This window comes from Haliotis rubra, unplaced genomic scaffold, assembly GCF_003918875.1.
Source record: "Haliotis rubra isolate DU_JTF1 unplaced genomic scaffold, ASM391887v1 Scf435, whole genome shotgun sequence".
Lineage (NCBI taxonomy): Eukaryota > Metazoa > Mollusca > Gastropoda > Lepetellida > Haliotidae > Haliotis > Haliotis rubra.
The window spans coordinates 424,162-433,091 of record NW_025767119.1 but is presented as its reverse complement, the minus strand read 5'-3'; the positions used below and the strand labels follow the sequence as shown (position 1 = coordinate 433,091).

General features: G+C 43.2%; 1 long non-coding RNA gene across 1 annotated transcript; it reads left to right on the top strand.

Moving 5' to 3' along the window:
- The first annotated feature begins 3,354 nt into the window (after window positions 1-3,354).
- On the top strand, window positions 3,355-8,223 carry LOC124289184. Its single transcript, XR_006901623.1, has 5 exons — window positions 3,355-3,494; window positions 5,593-5,681; window positions 7,033-7,095; window positions 7,552-7,770; window positions 8,209-8,223. It is a non-coding gene; the product is annotated as an uncharacterized LOC124289184 (long non-coding RNA).
- Window positions 8,224-8,930: the final 707 nt, after the last annotated feature.

Sequence of the window (8,930 nt, the reverse complement as noted above, 5' to 3'; positions counted from 1 at the left end):
ACCATGATAGTTTTAGCCACGAATTCGGTAGAGAGGATATTATTTTGCATTCCACGACATGCAATAAGTTTTTCGCTTGCGTCCATTAAACCAATCCAAACTTGGTGTTGAATCACAAAGCAAAGGACTGAGAGGTCGGACGCCCTTGACGTCTCCCTGACAACATGACATCCATGTACTGGCGCCTATTCATACTAAGATTACGCAACACCAAGTTTTATACTCACATAAGCGTGATTCGCCTCACCCATTTCTCAAACTACAGGGGCGGTGGGGTTGCCTAGTGGTTAAAGCGCTCGCTCGTTACACCGAAGACCCGGGTTCGATTCTCCACATGGGTACAATGCGTGAAGCCTATTTATGGTGTCCCCCGCCAAGATATTGCTGGAATATTGCTAAAAGCGGTGTAAAACTACACTCACTCACTCTCAAACTACAACTGCAGTACAAGACAGCAATGGCCCGTCCCAGTGTGTGAAAACTGAGTGACAAAGCAAAACCCACACTACTCCGTTGTCTTATGGGTGACTTGAAAGGGGGATCAGTCTGAGCCGACCTTGATCACATGCCCTAATGCCTCAGAGTGACTGGTTAAATACTGTGTCAGCTGGTGATGCTTATGACGGACATTCACCAGAACCCAGGTGACCGATTCCACGTCACTTCTTTAGCTCTCTCAACTACTCCAACTCTCTCAATAGATTCCTCAATAGATTGATTTGAACTCGCGAATTTGTGTTGCCCTTACTTGTCTGGCGATCAGTGCATCTTATCATGCCCATAATCTACATTTTTTACTTTATTGGGGATGGCATTCTTTCCTAACAACAATATTTCTCAAACTGGAACTGTTTGGACATATAAAATGCGGACAGCGTTCCTTGTCTGAGCTGGTGAGAGATGTCATCCAGTCGTCGCTCCAAGTCCCTGTATTTCTTCCTCTTGTTTTCCGTGTTGGTGACAGGATCGGCACGACCTCGAAGATGTTTGGGTGAGCCTTGCTGACGTATCTCTTCAGACGTGAATGCCACCCTTCCAGGTGGTTCTTGGTTCTTGGCCCATCTGAGTTGTGGTGGTTCCATTGCGTTCCACTGCGATATTTTCACCTTCTGCGACGAGATCACCTTATCAAAACATCTAGAATAGATTATCCGCAACGCCTAATCAGAACCTAACCTTCAAAGGAAACCGTTGGTCGGCGTCCTGAGACTAGTGGAAAATCGAAAGGTCGGCATCTTAAGACGACACCGCTGTTTGGACCAGGTGAAACGTATTGTGATGAAAGCAATTATTCCGTACGGCATTGTTTATACTACATTTCACACTTCAAGACGTGCCGTTCTTTCAGCTGTAAAATAGCTGTGAAATTTAGTCATTCCTGTAAAATATTTCCTATCAGTCTGATATTGTCAGAATACCACATTGGATATACATTAAAATGCATATTAAGGCGGCACCCAATAGATATATTTATATGGTGGAATTTGAGCCTCTGTAAAAGAGAGTTACACAAGCAACTGTAGTCGGTAAATCAATCTCCATGCTCCACAGGGAAGGGACAATGTACGTTATTCAAAGTCTTCCAGCTGTTGCTCTAACCCACTGAAGGAACACGTGTTGCCCACGATCGTTTAAATAAATGAATGAACTATTGGTAATAGAAAAACATACATAGATGATGCATAATGAATAGGAAAACATACATAGATGATGCATAATGATTAGGAAACCAAGCGTTGCACATTATCGCGTAAACAAATGAATGGATTATTAACATTAAAATATGCATAGATTATACATAATATATATTGATAGGAAATCATGAACAGACGATACCTCAACTGCCCGAGTGACGTCATATTATTGCTATCTGATATGTAGATATGGAAGACAATGTTTCATAATGTAGACAATCAACATATATTTGTGTTATGGCCTGTGTATGGGCACAATACATCAAGACATCAAAGAACTACCATTTGTTTTCAGGTATACAAGATACTAAATATTCATGACATCATCATTTGATATCAGTTAGGTATTATCGTTGGACCTTTTATTTCTCAAAACACTCGACCAACAGACGCTGTTCATAGATTGACGGCACGCCGAGTACTACGCTGTGAAGGGCGGACGCCGAGAACTAACAGTGAATTGACGAAAGGACGCCTATTTTCAACATGAAGGGCATCAGTCTGATATTCTTGGGTAAGTTCACAGACTCTGGAATCTTGGCGTAGATGTAAGAATAGCAGTGAATAACAAAATGCTAACAGTGTTACATATTCGAAGGCATTCAGGCTACGAGAGGCTAGAAGGTGAGGTGAGGTGAAATTGGGTTTAACGTCGTGCTTGAGAATATTTCGCTCATATGACGACGTGCATGCGTGTGTATGTGTATGTGTGGCTTCTTGTACTAGCCCAGACTTAAGCTGGTTTTATAGTGCTGGCTCATTGAGATACCATGCCGCAGTGAAGCATGAATACCCCACTCAAACACATTGTACTGACTCTGAGCCGACCAGTCCTTGTTGTACCCATTAATGCCGAACGCCTGGCAGGGACCAACAAGTACCATATTTTAACGTCTTTTGGTATGACGCGGTCGGTGATCGAACCCGCGACCTTCCGCTTTCCGGGCGGACGCTCTAACCACTACAGCACGGAGGCGGCCAGAGGCTAGAAACCATCACCTTCCAGAAAGATGCGTTTAGTAGACAGGGAGGTACAGTCCGAGCATTGTGTAATATCTCGTTTGGTTATTTGGACAGATAATATTGACCTATAGATATATTCATATGGTGGAATTTGAGCCTCTGTAAAAAGAGAGTTACACAAGCAACTGTAGTCGGTAAATCAATCTCCATGCTCCACAGGGAAGGGACAATGTACGTTATTCAAAGTCTTCCAGCTGTTGCTCTAACCCACTGAAGGAACACGTGTTGCCCACGATCGTTTAAATAAATGAATGAACTATTGGTAATAGAAAAACATACATAGATGATGCATAATGAATAGGAAAACATACATAGATGATGCATAATGATTAGGAAACCAAGCGTTGCACATTATCGCGTAAACAAATGAATGGATTATTAACATTAAAATATGCATAGATTATACATAATATATATTGATAGGAAATCATGAACAGACGATACCTAAACTGCCCGAGTGACGTCATATTATTGCTATCTGATATGTAGATATGGAAGACAATGTTTCATAATGTAGACAATCAACATATATTTGTGTTATGGCCCGTGTATGGGCACAATACATCAAGACATCAAAGAACTACCATTTGTTTTCAGGTATACAAGATACTAAATATTCATGACATCATCATTTGATATCAGTTAGGTATTATCGTTGGACCTTTCATTTCTCAAAACGCTCGACCAACAGACGCTGTTCATAGATTGACGGCACGCCGAGTACTACAGTGTGGACGCCTATTTTCAACATGAAGGGCATCAGTCTGATATTCTTGGGTAAGTTCACAGACTCTGGAACCTTGGCGTAGATGTAAGAATAGCAGTGAATAACAAAATGCTAACAGTGTTACATATTCGAAGGCATTCAGGCTACGAGAGGCTAGAAGTGAGGTGAGGTGAAATTGGGTTTAACGTCGTGCTTGAGAATATTTCGCTCATATGACGACGTGCATGCGTGTGTATGTGTAGGTGCGGCTGCTTGTACTAGCCCAGACTTCAGCTGGTTTTATAGTGCTAGCTCACTGAGATACCATGCCGCAGTTAAGCATGAATACCCCACTCAGACACATTATACTGACTCCGAGACGACCAGTCCTTGTTGTACCCATTAATACCGTGCGCCTGGCAGGGACCAACAAGTCTATATTTTAACGTCTTTTGGTATGACGCGGTCGAGGATCGAACCCGCGACCTTCCGCTTTCCGGGCGGACGCTCCAACCACTACAGCACGGAGGCGGCCAGAGGCTAGAAACCATCACCTTCCAGAAAGATGCGTTTAGTAGACAGGGAGGTTCAGTCCGAGCATTGTGTAATATCTCGTTTGGTTATTTGGACAGATAATATTGACCTGTGTTGGAGGCTCAGTTTGTTCTTGCAGACTATTGAAATGCTAATGGGTGTTGTGATGAGTGTCAAAAATTGGTTTTGTCAACTAGGTCTGAGGACACTGAGGGGTGTTGTGATGGGTGTCACAAAGTTGTTTTGTCAGCTAGGTCTGAGGACACTGAGGGGTGTTGTGATAGGTGTCACAAAGTTGTTTTGTCAACTAGGTCTGAGGACACTGAGGGGTGTTGTGATGGGTGTCACAAAGTTGTTTTGTCAACTAGGTCTGAGGACACTGAGGGGTGTTGTGGTCGAAATTTTAAAATATAATACTACGGGTTGTTGCGGATGTTGGTGGCACAATGATATATTTTTGTTATCAAGCTGGAAGAAACACTGATGATGGTTGTGGTGATGTCACTAAAGGTGTGTTCAGAAGCAGATATTGATCATTATAATCATATTTTTCAGTTGTCCTGGTCACAGGTGAGTATATACGATCAGTAAAGAGCAGTACGAAACTAGGACCAACACGTAATGGGGTATTCCTCCAGGTGTATCACGTACTCGTAGATCATGCAGATAACACCTTATCTTGGTTCCTTCACTCCTTTTGTAAGAGCAGCTCGTTTCCCATGGGGCCATAGGGGTAGCCGAAGATCCGAGTTCAATTCCCCACACAGGTACACTGTCTGTCTATAACGCGTGAAGCCCATTTCTGATGTCCCCCGCCTTCATATTGCTGGAATATTGCTAAAAGCGACGTAAAACCATACTCACTCACTCTTTTCCAATGGAACAATCAGTCCCTCTTCCTCGGCATTCTTCTAGAATTAACCAATCCAAACTCTATATTAAAGTCTTCATTGAAACATATATGTAGACAGTCCCATATGTCCAGTGATATTCGGTGACAGTGAGTTTAATTTTATGCACTATTCCAGTACATGGCGGCGGTTGTATGTGTAAAAACGAGTCTACGGACTATAGTTTACATGAGTTCTACAGAGTAAAATCCTACGTCCAACTACTGTCCAACACAAAGTACGATTCAGAATAATGTATGTTAATGTAGGTAGTTGTAAATTCTGGCAGGGTGATGATTGTGACTTTAAAAGAATCATCACGTATCTCTTCGTTATCTTGAGTGAATGAGGAGGGAGGCGTATTTATATTCAAGTGGGTGAGTGAAATTGAAGGGGAGGGAGGATCATTTGACAAAAGGAGCAGGAAAGGGACTAGAGTATCCCACAGAGTGAGGATGTAGAATCTGAAACATCCCTAACATGTGATGGGCTATAGTCGCCAACAACTGAAGGTAGAATCCCTCCATACTAGGAACCATGGTCATCACATCTTGAGTGACGTCCCTATGAGTGAGTGAGTCCCTCATACGTCAGTAAGTATGTACGTTGAATTCACGATCTTCATTGGCGTATTTATATTCAAAACAATGGATATTTGATAAAAGTGAGTGAGTGGGTTTTCATGTGTTATTACGTTGAATTGATCCATGTGATATTTGTAAAGAGTTGGGTTTTCAAACGATAGCAATGGGATCTAAATGTCAGCCCAGGCTGGGTCCCCGGAACAAGAGCTTCATCCAAGACGTGCATCATGGAGCAGCAGCTACGGCGCCGGTGAGTCGTCATAACTTGGCATGCATGCATATCTGTGTCAGGCAGGAGGTTGGGAGTTTGGGGTGTGGAGGCGGGGAGGTGTCTGGGGTGGAGTGGGGTGGACTTTTGGGTGGAGAGGATGTGGTGACTCATGAAATCTACTTATGTTTTTGCTGGTGATGGACATTTCGCCGTACTCTGTCTATATAATAACGGGTACAGATACAATATATTAAAAATAACCATTCAACCATCATCAGATGTGATAATACTATCGTACAGTTCATACACAAAATATACAAGACGGCTTAAGCATAAACTCTGTTGTCCATCAATTTCTGTTTAGTAAGGAAATGTCATCAAATGTATTGATTAAATCCACTCGAAGTGTTAAATTGAGACAGATTCATTCACGTTCACATCTATGTATGTCGACAAAGTTTGGAGGAAACTATAAAACGTTAGTGACGGTCGTCAGTTGACAGGGCATTGTTTGCTTTCCTTTGTTGTTTTACGCCACACTCAGCAATATTCCAGCTATATGGCGGCGGTCTCCAAAAAACCAGTCTCGACCAGATAATCCAGTGATCAACAGCATGAGCATCGATCTACGCAATTGGGATACGATGACATGTGTCAACCAAGTCAGCGAGCCTGACCACCCGATCCCGCTAGTCGCCTCTTACTACAAGCATGGGTTGCTGTAGACCAATTTTAACCCGGATCTTCACGGGTTATCAGGTTATTGACGCTAAGCAGTTGCTACATGTGGTATGGAGTTATTTATTCATTTAAGTTGTGAAGTGTGTAATTCAGCTCCGTTTAGTCCCGAGCAACTTACAAATCTATGTGTGTGTGAACAGAACTTGGAGGAAACTATTAAACGTTCTAGTTAAAGTCGTCATTAACAGTTGAAACACGTACTATGGAATTATTTATTCATGTGATATATTTATTCATGTGACCTTATGATATTACGCATGCGCAATGACAGCGTCTAAAACGCGAGATCGCGAGAAAATGAAATGTCGCATTCTCGCGATTTCGTGTTTTTGTGGCGTTATTTGACAAGTCGAGATTGCGAGATTGCAAGATTTGACAGCATGTACAAATGTCGCATTCTCGCGTTGTCGACTTTTGACAAAAAGTGCTATGTACCAAAAACACGAGAATGCGAGATCGCGAGAACGCGAGATTTTGGCCAAATCTCGCGTTGTCGCGATCTCGCATTCTCGCACTTTTAGCATTTTTAGCTTGTTTCCAAAGGTCGAGATCGCGAGAATGCGAGATCGCGAGAATGTCCCTTACAGTATTCCATAGATTTGTCATGAATGTATTACATGTGTCACACCAATTATATTCTTGTTTCAAGGGTTACGAAGCAAGAGGGATGCGGTGGCTGCTCGCCGCAGATCTGAGTCTCTTAACTACCTAGGTATGTGTACATATTATTTAGGATATTGATATAGCGCACATATCCACGCAACTAGTACATGCTCAATGCGCTGGGGTCTTTTTCCATCGATCACTGGATGTCAATCTCAACGGCACATTGTGTTATCAATCTCAACTTCCTGGAACCATACAACTCTTGCAGCCACTAGGTGCACCATCCTTACGAGGTACCCATTCACAGCTGGATGAACTGGGACACATAGTCACAGTACTTTGTCCAAGTGTTTACTGCACGTTGCTGTACCCGCAACTAGGTGTTTGCACGTATTCATGTGGCCACCATTTGGTCATATATACCAACGGATTCGTGGGTTCTTTTAAGTACACAGGGTTGTGTACTGTACACTAGGGGTTGTGACAACACTGAAAGAGTCTGCACACAAACTTGACACCAACGTTTTTACACCCAGTAAAATGTATTTGCTTTTTTTTGCAGATTATTGATCAACCGTGGGTCATTTTCTCAATTGATGAAGATCTGAACGATCCCCCACAGAAGGATGTGGCTGTACTCATTTAACAAATAAAAGCAACGTAAATCCAACCAAAGATACACATCATATTTTGTTTCACATATAATGCTTTATTTTCACCATGATAACAAGTTTCTGAAGCGCCATCCTGGAAGCTTTGATGAGCTTCGTTTGATGGTTAGGTGTGATATGTCTATGGGCCAGCACTGGTGTTAGGTGGGATATGTCTATGGGCCAGCACTGGTGTTAGGTGGGATATGTCTATGGGCCAGCACTGGTGTTAGGTGGGATATGTCTATGGGCCAGCACTGGTGTTAGGTGAGATATGTCTATGGGCCAGCACTGGTGTTAGGTGGATATGTCTATGGGCCAGCACTGGTGTTGGTGATATGTCTATGGGCCAGCACTGGTGTTAGGTGGGATATGTCTATGGGCCAGCACTGGTGTTAGGTGGGATATGTCTATGGGCCAGCACTGGTGTTAGGTGAGATATGTCTATGGGCCAGCACTGGTGTTAGGTGAGATATGTCTATGGGCCAGCACTGGTGTTAGGTGAGATATGTCTATGGGCCAGCACTGGTGTTAGGTGGGATATGTCTATGGGCCAGCACTGGTGTTAGGTGAGATATGTCTATGGGCCAGCACTGGTGTTGCTGTGTGTAGGTATTCTGTCGTGCGTCTAAACCAATATGTTTGTGTGTCTGATATCACGTGACGGAGGACGTAAATAGGTGATATTACAGTCGTAGACGCCGCCGAGATGTGCACTAAGACCATCTACTCCCGTTGATGAACTTTGGTTATCACTCTGTCTAACAATCTTCAATTACCTAGCATGTAGAGATGTGTGTGTGTGTGTGTGTGTGTGTGTGTGTGTGTGTGTGTGTGTCTGTGTGTCTGTCTGTCTCTCTCTCTCTCTCTCTCTCTCTCTCTCTCTCTCTCTCTCTCTCTCTCTCTCTCTCTCTCTCTCTCTCTCTCTCTCTCTCTCTCTCTCTCTGTGTGTGTGTGTGTGTGTGCGCACACAGAGTTCTGGGCCTAGATTTTCGAAGCTCTCTTAGCGCTAAGATAGGCGTAAGTGCCATACATTAACATTAACTTACGACTATCTTAGCGCTAAGAGAGCTTCGAAAATCTAGGCCCAGGTCACAAAGTTGTTTAAGTTAAGCTACGCTGGGCGCGGAGATCTCTTGGATGGGTGACTGTGTTTGACAGCTTGACTACTGAGAGTTTCTGAGACTTCAGTCCTGCCCCACAACGAAGTTCATGTGATACATGTGCTTTCACCTTAGGCAAGTGAGTTTGTTCAAAAGAAAATGGGTACCCGGTGGGATAAGTCATGTAA